We start from the raw sequence: 18,072 nt of genomic DNA on the forward strand, positions 1-18,072 counted from the left end.
TGGAGCTATTATGCAAGTTGTTCCAGATTATTTAGATGTAGTCTTTCGCTACTGCTGAGCTCCATTTGTGAATCTGATTTTACTGGAGTTCTGGTGACATTGCATATATACAATTGAAAGCTTTAAGTCAAGGTAATCATGCTCCTGGCCAGAGCGCTTCCTTGCTTTCGGAAACCGGGAAATGCAGCATTTCCTTCTTGCAGCAGAAGACTGTCTTCTGGGTGATTCACTTAAGGTTGTCAGTAGTAGCTGTCGGGAATAATGCAGCACAACAGCCTAAGGAGATCTCAGAGCCCACTCATTGTTGAAATCAACAGGTGGTCTGGAACAAGCACAAAATCTCTGCAAAACACACACACACACAAAAAAAAAACAACCAACACTGATGGTGTTTTGAAATAAGAGATCCCTGTTCTGTTCTAGGATGTACTGATGTCTTTTTCTTTTGGTGTGTATGTGTATGTGTGGAGCTACCACTTTATAAGGCAAAGCTGATCACCAAAAATGACTGCAATGGGTCTTTTTGCAGTATCATATGCGATCATTCTTCCACTAGGTAGAGAAATATTTTGCTTATCTGCATTAGTGCTCTCAGCTTGGTGACCCAAATCTTAAAAATACTGAGAGCTTTGGCTGGTCTTATTAAGTAGCTCAGTGGGGCAGCTGAGTGATAGTTGATTAGAAGAGACATTATAAAACATTTGGATGGCAGACGAGCCTCGGATGATGAAGTTGCTCGGAAGCCTAATTACAAGATACAGATGTAAATGCATAACATTTAGCAAAAAATGTTAAAACAGAATGAAGGAGGCTGCTATCACTGATTCAGTTCAATGTCATGGATTCATAATCATCATGTCATTACTTGTCTAGCACCGGCTGAGTGCTGTACAGTCATATATATTCCTATAGCAACAGTATTTGCTCCAATAAAAAAGGACTGGGTAATGTTTCTATTTACTGTAACTTCTGATACCTCACCAAGCTTCCAAGAAGTGACTCAGGCAACAGCCAGCAATCCATGTATCGGGACCATTTTGTTGAGGGATCTGGGTCTCTGGACTGTAACTCAGTGGTACAACATGTGCTCCCCATGCAGAAAGTCACTCACAGCCTTAACCTTGCATAAGGCAGCTCCTATGCTCCCAAGGGTTCTATGTGCATACTAATGTATGCATGCATGTATGATGATGTTGATTACCAGTTGCCTTCCACATACGTATCTCAAGGCAATGTACAACATAATAAAAATAGTTTAAAACAGTGCAAAAATAGCAGAAAATGAATTTTAAAAACCATACAAAACGGACACCCATGGCAGAGACCTATTAATCCAGTCAGGAAAGCTTGTAAAAACAAAAAGGTCTTTTGTTGTTTCCAGAAAATGCAGATTACATGTGCCTGTTGTGTCTCAGCAGGAATGCTGAGACAAATACAGCACACAAAGAAATGAGATGAGATTCCACACAATGGAAGAATCTTCCATTATTTCATTGTATGTGTGTGCAGCTTGGGGGCATCTCAAACTCCTTATGGCAGGCTCAGTCGGCTTTTCTGGCAAGGTACCCGAATTTGATTTGAAGGAGGTATTGTCCAGATCAAGGTCTCTCAGGTCAATGGATTCAGCTGAATTTCTCTGGCAAAGGCACAAGGCCAAGTTCCTAGTGTGTACAAGGCCTGACCAATGCAGAGGCTTCATACAAGCTGCCATTTACAGGGGCTGATGTCCCACCAAGGAGCCAAGAATTACTCATGCAAAAATCAGTATATTAAAACTATTCTGTTGAACCCTGCAGGGATGTGTGTGCATGCTGTATTTAAGTGGTAAAGCATGTGTTTTGCACACATAAAGTCACAGGTTCAGCTCTGCCATCTTTGGATAGGGCTGGAAAATCCTGATGACCCATTCCCAATCAGCGGGTGCGTGCGTGCGCGCGCGCACACACACACACTACAGACTAATTGTATTACTTAACACACATACATTCCAGATTAATTGTAAAATTAATTGCATTTAGTTATTGTCAAGAAGAATATATAGCTGAATGTTATCTTGTATTTCCCCCTGCTCCAAAACATTACAAGCATATCCTTCTTTTCAACCTACAATGAGTTTGACAATGATATTATGCCCTCCTTCTGTTACAATTTTGCCTGGAAAGGCAAGGGAAAATAAAAAGGCTGAAAAGAGGTTCCTGCTTCCATGTTAAATCTGCAGCAGTTCTAGTTCCCTGCACCTTCAGCAGAAAGAATATTTCTCCTGCTAATCCAACCCTCTAGAGGAATTTTAGTAACTAATCTGGATGAATCAAATCATTGCTGCTGTGTATGATTAATTTTAGGCCAATTTAATTTCTTAGTCATGGGTTTCAATCGCCTAGACGTGCATGAATAGAATTGCCCTTGAGCACACAATAATGATTAACTGTTGGTTTTAGCTGAAAACCGAATGAATGGCCAAATCGTGTGTCTGTGTGCGCGCACACAGCATTAGCTATATTTGTTCACAATTTATACGTGCTCCCTCTTTAGGAAACAATTTGGTGCATGGTCGAGGCTCATGAAATGATGCTCTAAGTTTGCAATTCAGTGATGCTCAGCTCCCGTTTCAGTGGAGACCTTGTAGAAATACCACTCTAAACCCCACTGAAATATATGCAGGGTACATAGCAGCAAGGCACAATATTTCATGTTGCCTTCTATCCACATGGTAATTGATTTAGGGTTTCTTTTCCTTTTCCAATGGTAGCAGTGATGAAGCCTCTTGCAATGAATGATTTTTTAGCTTCCTGCTTTTTACTGAACTGTCAGAAGGGCCTCCAGCAGCCATTGTGTTGAGTTGCCTTATAGTAAAAAGGCAGCTCAACCCTGGATACCATTGTCTGTGGTGCTTCCATACTCAGTCAGGCACATCAGCTCTATGGGGCTGAGGCTTCTACAACCCCCCAATGTCCTCTAGGAGGAGGCTCAGCTCCCCCCCAAAAAAAAAATCTTGGGGGGTCAGAAGAGGCCTAGCAGGACGCCATTTTGGGCCATGTGGCATCTCCTAACACAGTCTGGCAGGAAGTCACCCTGGGCCAACCAGCTCAGCCTAGCACGTGAATGTCGCATCATGAGGAGGCCTGTTTGGCCTCTCCCAATGCATTCGTTGTCACATACACACAATGTGCTTGACATCATGCACACATGCAGCCCCTACAATGTTGGGTGCAACTTAGCGCCTGTGCTACTGGGGCCCTAGAGAAGGACAGGATAAGCAAAAGACCCTGGGGGAAATGGGAAGTACTGGGAAGGGGCCTGAGATGGCAATAGGCTTAGGGCTAGCCAGGAAGGGGAAGGTCAGGTTGTCTGTAACTATGCAGGTGTATGGAAGAATGAGGTTGGGAATGAACACCTGAGGCGGAAACCCCAGGAAAAGGAAACTGGGAAAGATAATGAACCAAGAAGGGAAGGGAAGTTGACTGGACACTGTAGAAACAAGAAAGGTGAGCATTGCTGCACATTGTTTTGATAATAACAACCAAATCTCTGGCTGCAGGCCTCTAGTGCATTTTCTGATTAGTTAACTGTTATTTTTACATTGAACTTTCCAAATGATTTCTTTGATACACCACCCATATGCAAAAGGTTTGAAAGGCCTCAGAGTAGGTGTTTTTTTTTAAAAAAAAAAACAATACGTGCATCTGTATTTGACAAAATTGATGTCATTCCATCGTGCCATCTGCCCTTTCTCCCTACTGATGGCCCAGCTCCCAGCTCACTCCTACTTCATCTTTCAAGTAAGGCACCCAATTATGGCTAAAAATGAGAAGGGCTTTTTTGACAGTTATTAGGGTGAAAATGCCAGCTCATTTCCTATAGGTGATTTGGTTGGCAAAAAAATAAGATAAAATAAAATAAAATTTCCCCAGTCAATACTGTACCAACAAGGGCTGAATTTGAACTAATGATGTAGACACTAAGCCCTCTATAGCTCATTACAAATCCCCTGAGCCATCCAATTGCTGTTCTTAGGCACCAAACATTTACAATGTGCCTTTTTTAAAAAAGTAAAAAGTCTGGTCCCAGACAGATATATTTGATTGACAAGACTTGGAGAAATACTTCGTGTCTAACAAGCAGTATCAGAACAAATGCAGGAAAAGCCACACTATCTCCTTTAATAACATTTTCTCTTTACAAAAATCCCATAGAGACGCAGCAGACATCTGTGGTATTAATATTATGCGACTTAACTGATGCTAAGAAGCATCTGGGAGAAGTTTGACTGACTGGCGTTTACAGTTGCTAATGAGGAAATCTCAGATAGAGGGATGAAGCAGCGGAATGGTGTTTATTTATTTATTTTTAGGGTGATACTCTCACAGATTGGAAATGAAGCAGCCAAATAAACAAGATGCACATGAAGTGATTTGGGCCGTGAGGCTATGTGGTAGAAGTGGCTCAGGTTTGTGAATCCGCTAATGATGCAGGAATCCTGTTGATGGAATCTTGGAATCCCAATAAATGTGCATCTCCTATCACTAAAGTCTCAGAGTGCTCCGCTTGCTCCCTAGAAGCAAGCTAACAACAAGGCAGTACCAAGATATTTTGCTGCCTGAGGCGGAGAAGCAAATGATTCCCTTGCCTCCCCCCCCCCCAAGTTAAGGTGCCAAATACCCAAGGCCCATCTAGTTACTCAGTGGAAGAGAAACACCTCTCCCTCTCCCTGGTAGTGGAACTGCAGCAGTAATAACTATGATTAAATTACAGAATAAATTAAGACTGCAGTCCTACTGCTGGTCAAAGGCCAGATGATGGGCTTTAGGTAATGGTCTAAGTCAGGGGTCAGCAAACCTTTTCAGCAGGGGGCGAGTCCATTGTCCCTCAGACCTTGTGGGGGGCTGGACTATATTTGAGGGCGGGGGAGGAACGAATTCCTATGCCCCACAAATAAGCCAGAGATGCATTTTAAATAAAAGGACACATTCTACTCATGTAAAAACACGCTGATTCTCGGACTGTCCGCGGACCTGATTTAGAAGGTGATTGGGCCTGATCCGGCCCCCGGGCCTTAGTTTGCCTATCTATGGTCTAAGTGTTGTTCCACAGGTGGGCAGGGAGGTCCAGGAGGTGGGACTGCCACTTGCTAGAAACAAGGCTTTTGTGATGGTGCTTACTGGTACGGCATACCCTCCAACATGTCTCCGATGAAAATAGGGACGTCCCATTTCATAATGATAATTTTACTATTTATACCCTACACATCTTATTGGGTTGCCCCAGCACTCTGGGCAGCTTCCAACATATATAAAAACATAATAAAACATAAAACATTTAAAAAACTTTCCTATGCAGGATTGCCTTCAAGTGGCTTGGGGGTTGGATGCCTCCATACCCTTCAACATTTCTGCCGTGAAAATAGGGACATCTGGCAGTGACCCAATGCAGGGTGTGTGTGGCTGCTACATGCGTTTCTGGTTGGTTTCCAGCTCTCCTTCAGGTGATAATACACAGAAGGATAACCTCTAAAATGACTTAGAGGTTTTACTACAATGAAGCAATGTAGGAATTTTGTTAAAGAAAATAAATAAAGAATGTTGCATACATCTTGTATGCTTGCCTGTGTTAACCACTGTGGGTTCCTAGACTGGAGATATGTCTCACACTTTCAAAAGGTAAAAACCAGGACACCCCAGAACAGTATCAAAAATAAGGAGGCTGCAAAGGGCCACACCCAAAACAATGTTTGTTATGCATTACCTGATTAAACGTGATTTCTATTCGCTAATCAATCTTAGCGGTGGCAGCCCAATGTCATCATCTTGAACCAATCAGATTCCTTTAGCTGTTCAGATCTGCCCTCATCATTATAGCATGTGGTTACATACAATCATTTCTTCTGTGTCTTTCATTATTAAGGCTTTGACTAATTTTCCTATTCATTAAATGTCTCCCAGTATCCTCTTTCATCTTTCTACAAAGCTATGCAAGATTAAGCACAATTGCCACGTTAAGCCAATTCTCTTTTGATGCATACAGCAGTCACCATGGATTCTAACAATTTGTTCTTTTCAGTGTTCTGGAACTAACATCCGTTACATACAGTACCTGAAAGCAACTTATTCTATACTGTAAATGGTAGGCAAAGGCCTTTTCAGTTCAGCTAGGCCATAGGCTCAAAAGAAAATGGAGTCATCCAAATGACACAGTTTTACGAGATTAATATTTTATCCAACACCATGTCCTTTCCCCATTCAATGAAAACAGAATATTGCTCTGCTTTGAGGTTTTGTGTAGGATAGTTTTTCTAATATACACAGCAAATTAATTTGTTGCCTTTTTTCTGTAAGAACAAGGGTAGAAAGGAATGCACAGAAATAAAAGAAGCAGAGTTGCTGCTATATACTCAGCCACTCTTACTGAATTTGTTGCTAAACTCTCATTTTAAAGCATCTGTATTACCTTGCAGATCTTCGTGTGTGATAATGGTACTGCCATTTTAAAGGATATAAGCAAAAGTAATTCTATGCAACAGATTAATAAGGAATAATAATATCACTGGGTAGCATTGCTCTAATTATAACCTGTGATGATGAACTGTGAGCATAAAACAGCAAGGAACAGTAAGGTACCTACAGACGTACTGTCATGCAAATATCTTTCTTTGATTTGTATGCACTCATAAAGCACAATCTGAATGCATCCATTCTGAATCAGTTTCAGGCAGAGAAGGCCACATTCCAGAAGCTTTACTCATACTGAGTAGTACAGTGCACAGAATCTCACTGGAGCGATTTGGTATTGTTGGTGCAGTGAAGATTTACAGGTCATAAATAGCAGTGTCAAGCTTTGGCAAGGATTTTAACAGCTACCATTTGATCTGAAGACATATTGCAAGTCAGGATCAGAAGGCTCTGTGGCCCCTGCAAACATTTGCACGGAGAAGAAAATCAATACAGTGGTACCTCAGGTTACAGACACTTCAGGTTACAGACGCTTCAGGTTACAGACTCCGCTAACCCAGAAATAGTACCTCAGGTTAAGAATTTTGCTTCAGGATGAGAACAAAAATCGTGCAGTGGCAGCGCGGCAGCAGCAGGAGGCCCCATTAGCTAAAGTGGTACCTCAGGTTAAGAACAGTTTCAGGTTAAGAACGGACCTCCAGAACGAATTAAGTTCTTAACCCAAGGTACCACTGTATCTCTCTTATCAGAAGCGACATTTTTGATGCTGTTCGTTCCCTTCCACTCAGAATATTTTAGAGGATATATGGTTATTCTTAAGGAACATATGGACTTTCTGGCTAGGTCACTGGTTCTACACACAGATCCTGAGTCTCACCAGGTTGTCCTGTGCCTGGGCTGTTCATGGGGAATTTACATGGTGGAATTTCCCTCCATATAATAGAATCTGTTGCGTGGCAAGGTGGCCAGTACAGCAATACCAACGTTGGCCAAATGTAAGTTATAGGCTCGCATTGCTCTCCCTGGTGCAGAGAAGTTTCTTGGAGACAGAGAACACATTTCAAAGAATCTTAAAAGTTGGAAGGTACCCCAAGGGTCATCAGCTAAAGCATCCATGACAGATGGCCATCCAACATCTGCTTAAAAACTTCCAAGGAAGGAGACTCCACCACCTCTTATGGGAGTCTGTTCCACTGCTGAACAGCTCCTACTGCCAAAAAGTTTTTTCAAATGTGTAATTGGAATCTCCTTTCTTGCAACTTGAAGCCATTGGTTCAAGTTGTATCCCCCAGAGCTGGAGAAAACAAGCATGCTCCCTTCTCCACGTGACAGCACTTAAGATATTTAAAGATGGCTATCATATCTCCTCCCAGTCTCCTCTTTTCCAGGCTAAATATACCCAACTCCTTCAAGTGCTCCTCATAAGGCTTAGTTGCCAGACCCTTGATCATCTTGGTTGCCCTCCTCTGCACATGTTCCAGCTTGTCAACATCCTTCTTAAACTGTGGTGCCCAGAATTGAACACAGTATTCCAAGTGTGGTCTGACTAAGGTAGAATAGAATGGTACTATTACTTCCCTTGATCTGGACACTAAACTTCTGTTGATGCAACCTAGAACAGCATTAGCCCTTTTTAATCCTGCATCACACTGTTGACTCATGTTAACAGTGACCCCTAGATCCTTTCCACCTGTACTGCTAATAAGCCAGGTGTCCCCCATCCTATATTTGTGCATCTGCTTCTTATTGTCTAAGTGCAGAACCTTACATTTGTCCCTACTGAAATTCATTTTGTTGGCTTGCGACCAGTTTTCCAACATGTTAAGGTCATCTTGAATCCCAATTCTGTCTTCTGCAGCACTAACTACCCCTCCCAGTTTGGTGTCATCTGCAAATTTGATGACCATCTCCTCAATTCCTTCATCCAAGTCATACAATGACATTGAACAACAACAGGTCCAGGACAGTACCCCGTGGCACCCCACTTGTCATTTTTTCCAGGATGACGAGGAACAATAAATGAGTACTCTTTGAGTTTGGTCAGTCAACCAGCTACAAATCCACCTAACAGTTACCTTGTTCAACCCACATTTTACCAGCTTCCTTGTGAGAATATAATGGGGGACTTGGTCAAAAGCCTTACTGAAATCAAGATACACTATGTCCACCGCATTTCCCTGCTCCACCAAGTTTGTAATTCCATAAAAACACACAAAAGAAATCAGATTGGTCTGGCATGACTTATTTTTGAGAAACCCATGCTGGGTCTTAGTAATCATAGTATCATTTTCTAAATGCTCACAGACTGACTATTAAATTATCTATTCTAGGACCCTCCCTGGTATTGCTGTCAAGCTCACTGGTTGTTTGTTACCTGGGTCTTCCTCCCCCCCCCCTTTTGAAGGTGGGGACAACATTTGCTCACCTCCAGTCTGTAGGGACATCACCTGTTCTCCAAGTACCGTATTCTCAGAGATAATAGACAAAGGCTCTGAAATTACATCTGCAAGCTCCTTTAGTACTTTTGGATGCAGCTCATTAGGCTGTGGAGATTTGAATTCATTTAAAAGTAGCTAGTTGTTCCCTTACTACCTCTTTTCATATCTTGGCTGCAGCTCCCACCTTACATAATTTATTCTGTTATCACCAGGTTGGGCATCACTTTCCTTTTGGGTGAAGACAAAGGCAAAGTAGGTGCTGAGTAGTGCTGCCTTTTCTGTCACCCAATAGCATTTCTTTGTCTTCCCCACACAGAGGACCTACCACTTTCTTGTTCTTCCTCTTATTTTGGACATAACCAAAGAAACCTTTTTTAAAAATTATTTTTAACCTCTCTTGCGAGCCTGAGCTCATTCTGAGTTTTAGGCAGCCTGACTTTCCCCCTACAAGTGTTGGCTGCTCGTGGCTACTCCTTTATGATTTCCCCTTTCTTCCAGTTCTTATACATGCCCTTCTTAACTTTCAGCTCATCTGTAAGCTCCTTATATAGCCACACCGGTCTCCTTTCATGCCTCCCACTATTCTTTCTTGTTGGTATTGTCTGCATTTGGGCATATTTCTCCTTTTAGAGACTCTCATCTCAATCTGCTTTTCATGCTGCAGGTCATGGATTTCTTCACAAGTGTCCACATTCTTTATATACAATGCTACTCCTCCTCCCTTCCTGTTTGGTCTATTCCTTTTGAACAGGTTATACCCCTCAAAACAGCCATGAGTCTCATCCCAGCAGGTTTCAGTAATGCCTACCACGTCATATTTGCCATTCTGTATGATAAGCGCCAGTTCATCTTGTTTGTTTCCCATACTCTGTGCATTTGTGTAGAGACAACTGAAGCCATGAGTTATTCCCTGCAGCTGCTTCCTTCTTATAGTTTCTTGCCCTTTAACAGGTTTCTGGAGTACCACCTCAGTTTCCTGTGCATCAATTATATTTCTATAGATTCCTCCAACTGCCCAATCTGTACTGAGCCCTGTACCAAGTACCCAGGTGGACACAGCTAGGTCAGTTCCCACTCACACACCTAGCCCTCTGCAATACACACCAGATCAGCTCTCTCATCCACAATAGAGTCATAGCTGAGTATGTTCTTATAATGGACTGACCTGACATTAAGCGGCACCATCAGAACAGAGGGCACAACGATAGAGCAACCAGGATCTCAGCTGAAGAGGAAAGCCCTGATGCAGGCAATGGCTCTCTGCTAGTATTCCGATGGTAAGGCCATGAGCAAGATGCAGACCCTGAGCTTTAGAGGGGAATGGTGGCAGAAAACCTATTGCCTCCTTTTCCCAGTGTGCTGCCCATTTAGGGAGACATCATCACAACTAAGTGGGAAGAATGTATAAGACTTATATTTGGAGGCATGGACTGTGTACACACATACACAGCCCGTTTATTCTGGTTCCAGTGTGCTCACACTGCTGGTTCGGGAAGTGGTACACATATCTTGTCATGTTATTCTTAGGAAATACTGCATTTTTATGCATTGCACCTCCCCACACCACTGGAACCGAATTCAATCCAAATTGAGAAAAAACAATGATCTAGCTGTGTTTTGAGCCTGTAAAGTGCATAGAGCCCATTGGTCCCAATAGACCAAACATTAGGATCATTCTAAGACCAGTTCTATAATGCATTCTTAAGGGGAAGCAGACTGCTTCAAAGTGGCTGGATTTTTTTTGTGGGGATGGGGGGGAATTGCAAGGTAAGAGTTTATGTCTGAATGATGCAGCTAGTGTCTTTTCGGAGAGGGGCGCAGGCATAATTTGGTGCTTCTCTTGATATCTACAGCACATCTTTGTAATTTTTCTCAAAATGTGCCATTCCATTGTTTCCATCACAGGAAGCCTTGTTATGCAAAGCATGGCCTCTCCGCACTGTGCCATTCCATATGTTGAAATACTCTGGCTTTCCAAATGTCACATAACAACAGCAAATAGTTGCCACAATGAGGCCCCAGTGACTGTTCTGTTCTGAAAGTAAATGAATTGACAAGCCTGCTCTTTATGTTGCATCAACCGTTTCCCTATTATATTTACAAAATGTAAAAAAAATACAAAGCTAGTCAATCTGCTTCCATATTACAGCCTATTAGGCAATTAGGAGGGTACACTTTCAGAACAGCGTGCAGGGAATTAGGCACACAACTCTGATTAGCGTTAATAGGAATTGGGCATTTAATTCCCTGCGTACAGCTAGAAATGGATCTCGCCTGCTTAATAAGCGCCACTGCAACATTACATGTGATAAAGTCAGATCAATAAAAAAGTATTTTAAAAAGTTAGTATCCAATTCCTCTAACCACAGTATTGGCCCTAGCGACAATTTTCTAGTAACAGATTCAGTCCACCACTGCTGAAACAGCAGCAGAAGCCTCTACAAAAGTAAGAATAATGCTCTGTATTTTAATAAAGCTTGTTTGCAACAAATGCCAATAAGCCTATCAAATAGAAAAGGATCAGTATTGCTTTCTGAAGGATTTCAGTGTTTATGTATATGTGAGCTGCATTTGGAATACTCAACCTATTGTTCCCTAGAACTGAACTTGGCAGAGTTTCTCCAATTCATGTTTTGGTGTGGGTTCCCCCCCCCCCATCCACTAGTTAGATTATTGGGAGAAATGGGATGCTACTTATTCAAGCTACAAAAAAATAAAATAAAAATAAGAATCCTCTGCTCATATCAGTTGTTATCCCAAGATCTCACTAGAAGGGCATCATTTTACATTTAAATATGACCATTGGAGTTCATTGGCATGGCCAATGCAGGAATATATGCTATGCTCACATTAGCACTTATCCACGCAGTAAATCTTGGCCTTCCCAAAGCCAACTAAGCAAGGCTCTGGGCTTTGAGAAGGAGGTGCAAGGCTCTGGCAGGGTCTTAGACCCTGCCATCTCCTCCCCAAAGCTTGGATTAATCTAACTAAGCTTTGGGAAAGAAGAAGGAGGACTCTAGGAGCCTATCAGAGCCCTTATGTTTCCTTCTCAAAGCCCAGTGCCTCACTTACTCAGCTTTCGGGAGGCAGCATGAGGGCTGGAGGGTGGGGTTGTCAAATGTTGCTGAGGGCCACCAAAAAAGACCCTTGGGCTACACGTTGGACTGTCCTCTTGTAAGTGCTTCTTTTGTCAATAAAGACTTGACAATTAGGTGTGGGATGGACCTGAACAGTTGGTCGGTTTGGATGACACAAGCTTTGGTAAATTGAAAGTGAACACTTTCTGATTCATCCATGCAACCACACCAGAGGAAGGGGGGTGGGTGGGAAACAACCCATACACAAAGCTCATTTGCTCAACAGCCTATTTTTAAAAGAGAGAGAAAAAGATGAAACAACACATTTATGGTAACAATTAAATGTTAATGCCCCTGTTATTCAGTTTTCAATAATCCTCTTACACTTTTGTTTGCAACGTAGAGCTGAAAGCGCCATGTCAATCCGGACATTGTGAGGTCACTTTACATAGATGACATTTCTAAACTTTCCCGAAGCAATTTTTGGAAATGAAAGTAAAAGCATAGACTGGAAGTCTATTCAAAGGCAGCAATAATTAATAACAAAGGGTCTGGTGTGTACAAGAAGCTATGGGTCTTTCTTAGAGGAAAGGGCCTCTGTTCATAAAGAAATTCAAAGCTAACATAAACTAGGTTGTCCTTTATTAAAGACTGAGAAGCAATGGGTGAAGCAGCGAGCGCAGAGAGAAGCCTCTTCCTCAAGGCAGAAAATGAGTATTCCACTTTTTGTGTTCCAGCTTCATGATGCCTCCAAGGGATAAGCAACTCAGACTCTTGAAGAAAAAAATATGAGAAAAGGAACATGATTTGTTCCTATAGGAAAAATGTTATGAGCACCACTTGCTAACACCCAGCAGTGAATTGCATGGTGGGATTGGAGATGCTTATATCACATCCCAGCAGGTGAGTCGCTGCTGCTGACAGGGAGGGGTGGGGGGAGGTGAGGGGTGTCATGGTGCAAGGTATTTAAACCATATTTACAAGTTTGGGTGTGTCTAAATGATGCTGATAGGCCAAATAATGCCTTAGTGGTGCCTGCCCTGTGGATCGCCCTCCCATCAGATGTTAAAGAGATAAACCACTGTTGGACGTTTAGATGACATCTGAAGGCATCCCTGTTTAGGGAAGTTTTAAATGAATGATGTTTTATTGTATTTTTAATCTTTGTTGAAAGCTGCCCAGAGTGACTGGGGAAACCCAGCCAGATGGGTGGAGTATAAATAATAAATTATTATTATTATTATTATTATTATTATTATTATTATTATTATTTATAATGTTCTTGGTTTACTGGGTTTCTTTTTTAATGTGTGTGCTCTGGGGGGGAAGCTTTTTTCAGGCAAAAGCTGTTTCACTACATTGACTAACTCTTGAAGAACACTGCACTTGGGACTTACCATAAACCTCAGACTTCACAGTTTTTCACTGTTCCTTTCAAATGTGTCTCATATTTCTGTCCCAAACCTCTAGAGGAAGATAACTTTGTGTATTAAGAATGCGATGCATTACATTTCACATAACTCACACAGTTAGCCTACGTTTGTGAAATAAATCAAATAATAAGACCCATTATCCAGTGTGATGTGATCATTCTCTGAAAGCTGCAATTTTCTATTGTAATGCATACCTGCAGAAGGCCAAAGTTAAAGCTGCTTTGGGGGCCATAATTCTACTTTTCTTGACTTCTGTGGATTTAAGTCAGAACATTAGGGCTCTATTAACATTGCCTTCAGTATTATATTTGCATTTGACACTCAAACCCATGGGGGGGGGGGATCCTAGAAATTTAATGCTTGACAGGATTGATTACCTGAGGTCCACCAAGAATAATGGGTGGCACACACTATATATAACTTTCTGCTGCTGCTTTAAAAATGGAAAACAAAACACCCAAATGTCTTGCACTACAACTTGCAACATATTCTGGTAAAAAGTCTACCACATTAGCATAGTGAAAATAAAGTTTAATGCTACATCAGTTAATCTGGAAGAAGTCTCTTATGTTCCCTCCATTCTTTCTTTCCTCATCTACTATGCCCTCCTGCCTTTCCTCCTCTGTGACAAACCATAGTTTGCCTTATATCAAAATGGGCAAGCTATGGTTTACAGTCACCTTGCCAATAAGGATTGCAAAACAATTTCTAATCTTTATTGCGGTCCAACGACCCATAACATGGCTTCAGAATAAAATACAGATTCATACAGACAACCCCCCAAGGAAGGGAAACTGAAGTGTTATTTGTTTAGTCATGGGTATGTTGATCTTTGATTCATATGACTACTGAAAGAAACTTTGCCACGGCTGCTGTGATATCATTGGACTTGTTGTCCAGAAGATATTGGATGGTAAAATAGTGTCTGATCCTGGTTTGCAATCCCTGTATGTAGGGCAGGTGCAAAGCTGTTGTTTGTGAGTTTGGATGTAACAGAAAACTATGCTACAAACCAAGAAGGCACGGAAGAAATGACAACATGCTGCAAGAAGAGAAGGGAGTGCTGGAGGCCAAAGTGTCTTTCAAGTCATTCATACAGCACAAAGCCATGATTGTGGCATTATTTCTGAACTTATAACTCAGTGTGCATTTCAGAGCTACAGTGTAGGGATGGAGCGTAAGAGTAGAAGGTCAAGATGGGTCACACAAGACCCCATAACACTATGTACTGCTCACTGCAAGAATGAAAACAGTGACCATTTCCTGATCTCCTCTGCACTTGTCCAAAACTTGTGGCAGATTTGGTGAAGGCGATCAGAATTTGAAGAGTAAGATTCTGAAAGTTGGGAACCACCACATTTAATCTGAATTCTGTTTCTAGTGGATTTCAGAGACACGTTGATGTGACCTCATTCTGAAAAACAAAACAAAACTTCTGTAAAATATATATTAAAATATATGTAAAATTGCACCCATGCTTACAGTAGTTTCATACGGTAAATGTTAAGGAAGCTCAGACAACCATAAAGGAGGGCTCCTCTGGAGCAGGCTTAGTTTCACTGTAAGGATGTGTAATACAGTTCCATCCTGTGCAAAGTCATAGCTATAATAAGAATCTTTGCACTCACCACAAAAATCTCATCACCTTTGGGTAGCTCTATTTTTGGAAATTCCTACTTACAGTTGTAATTGACAGAATGTAAAGAGCTGCTTCCCTTGGACACTTTGAGTCTCCTTTCTCTGAAAGTATCAAATTAAGCATGATTATTAAATATAAGCTCTGTTTGGAATTAAAGTGACCTATGGCACATTACAGCTAAAAATTATAATTCTGGTCACATTTCATAGCACTGTGTTGATTCCTTGCTAGATAACTGTGATTTGAACAGCTCACTGTTTGTTAATGATAAGCACACAATAATTTGAAACCTGAAGTTTTGCTCATGCTTTCTTTGACTTTAGTCACTTTGATTCTCTTGAGAAAGATGTAATGGAGCAGAGAGACCTGGAGTTCATGTGCCAATTCTCCTTCTTTCCATTTGGCCTATTCTCCAAAGTTAGAAGGAAACTTGCTCTCTGATCTCAGGAACCATCATGCAAAATTTGGTTATGATGTCTTAAAATAGTAAGCAGACCAACAACTTTCCAAAATCAATGGTAGATAAATGTTTAGCTCAGAGACCGTGCTATCCTGATTAAATAGCCATCAAGTATATTATCCACGGTCATCTGGTATCTTACGAAAATGGCTCTGGGTCTATGAAAGCAGACACAACAATTATGTTGCAATCTTTAAAAATACCTACTAAGAGGGAAACCCCACCAAATTCAGTGGGATTTACTTCTGAATAAGCAAACTTAGGGGTTCATCCCTACACCATTAAGATGCTACAGCATTTTGCATTTTTTCTTCTTCAGGCTCAGATGGGTAACCTGGAATGCGCCAACTTATTATTGAAGTATTATAAAATATCCTCAGATTCAAAATAGTCTCAATAATAATTTAATTAACAATAAAGCAAAATGGTTGACTGCCTACTAACACCTTTAATTGCTTAACACAACCAGAATAGTATATCTCTCTGCTTCCTCCAATTTGAGATGTTTTGTACTCTGGACAGGACAGGGACACACATGCAAGTTCTGCCTCCAAAACCGATAGGTGGCTGCTTAGAATTTAAGCTTAAATCTTTGCACGGTTAGCACAAAGTTCTGAAGTGAGTATTTAAGTGAGTGTGATTTGGCATGCTTAGAAACCTCTGTGCAAGCAATAACCCTGGTTTAGAGTTATTTAGGGTATAGGATCACAAACAGAGCTTCTGAGTATCTTAAAAACATGAACACCTGAACATTGGTAATGGTAAAGGCCAATTTGTCTGTCTTTTATTGGGAGTCAGAAAGGTTATTCTTCCCCTCCTAATCAGTCGTAACACATGATGTAATGAGACTTCAACTTTGTATTGATTTACAACATGGATGGGGAACCTCCAGATGATGTTGCATATCAACTCACATTTGCCTCACAACATGCCCAGAGGTCAGGGATGATGGGAGCTCCAGTCCAACAACATCTGTAGGGTCACAGGTTTCTCATCATTGACTTATAAGAGTGAGAAAGAGGCAAACATGAGCTCTCTAGTTTTATGCTTCCAGAATATGTATTATGTGAACTAAACTATGAAATTAAGGACAAATTAGAGGGCTCAAAATTGCATTAATCTGTTGTAGATTCAGATTGTGTGCTCTGGATGACCCGGTTTATTGAACATCCATTCAGATTTTATGGCACAAAGCATACACAGAGGTTAGGCTTTGACATGTCTCCATTGTACATTTGTTCTGAATTGTTTGTGGTCCGTTGATGCATCAATGAGCACTCATCCCAATTTGCTTGTGGTGTGTTGATATGTCTTTTTTCAGGGCTGTCGGGCAGGCAGGATCATCCACAGGTCGGCTTGAAGACTTGAGACCCAATGTGAAGTCAGCTTTTTTTATTCAGAAAAGGAAAACACAGCAGAGTTCACCTAGGCTCAACTGCCCTAGTTGAAGGCGCTGCTGGAACTGTCATCGGGCTCCTCCTTCTAGTCCTCTGCCTCTGGACTCCTCCCAAGCAGATGTAAACTATGGCAAGGAAGAGGGACCCCCGTTTGGGCTGGACTGGCCTGTTGCTCAGAAACGTGCAAAGCTCTTCATGATCTTGGTGTCATTGGGGAGAGGAGCTCACTGTAAACTAACTGGCCAGTTGCTGTGAAACTGAGGCAGCAGCTGGCTCCTCTTTGTCAGAGTCTGCACTCAAACCAAGACCCTCGGCATCCCACTGTGTCCTGGAACGGCTTCCTTCTTTTAACTCCCTGGGTTTACTCAAGCCTCCTACTTCTATCACCTCCCAGCTTGCCTCCTCCTCAGAACTGTCCTCAGTGTCCCACCACCAATATCCTGGGTCTAAGTCTTCTTCCTCTGTGTCATCCCGGGGCTGGTTCCTCCCTCCATTCTTTGTCATCCAGCCAGTCCTGACATCTTCATGTTAATCATACATTCACCCCCACACTTTTCAGCACATTTCCCCATGTTTTGCTTCACAATAAGACATTTTTTAAATAAAAAAGTGGATTTGTTGCATCAGAAAGACAGAGTGCTTTAACCCACCTTTACAAATCTAAATTTATGGTACACACTTGAATTCCTCCTGAAATATAGTCTGAGAACACCCTAAATTTCCTCAAGCATGTTAAACATGACAGACTAACTCCACCTGCAAAAGAAAAGGAACAATATGATTGGCCACTTTAGGAAAGAGGATGCTGGGTTATATAGGCCCCTGGTCTGTTCTGGAGCTGTGTGCACAAGACCTCTCAAAATTCCCCATCAATTTTTCCATAGGGTTGGATGAGGAATATAGCAAATGTGTCTTGTGGGTGGGGATCGCTATTAGTACTAGCAATAGCACTGTCTCTTTCTTTTTTCCTAAAGCTCTCCTTTTGTGGGGATGCATCTGTGTTGGCAGCCTGGTCTGCATTTTGCATCCTCCACAATGCTCTAGGCATTGCCTTGGCAGTTCGTGCACGCACACACACACACACACATTTGGGTGGAGAATATGGAGAGAAAATTCTGTGGAATGGCTCTCCTTTTCTAAGAGGAAGAGAAAGGGGATATTTTAGAATTTTTATGAGAAAAA

This window comes from Podarcis vaucheri (genome assembly GCF_965113315.1).
Source record: "Podarcis vaucheri genome assembly, chromosome: 8".
NCBI classification, from domain to species: Eukaryota; Metazoa; Chordata; class Lepidosauria; order Squamata; family Lacertidae; genus Podarcis; species Podarcis vaucheri.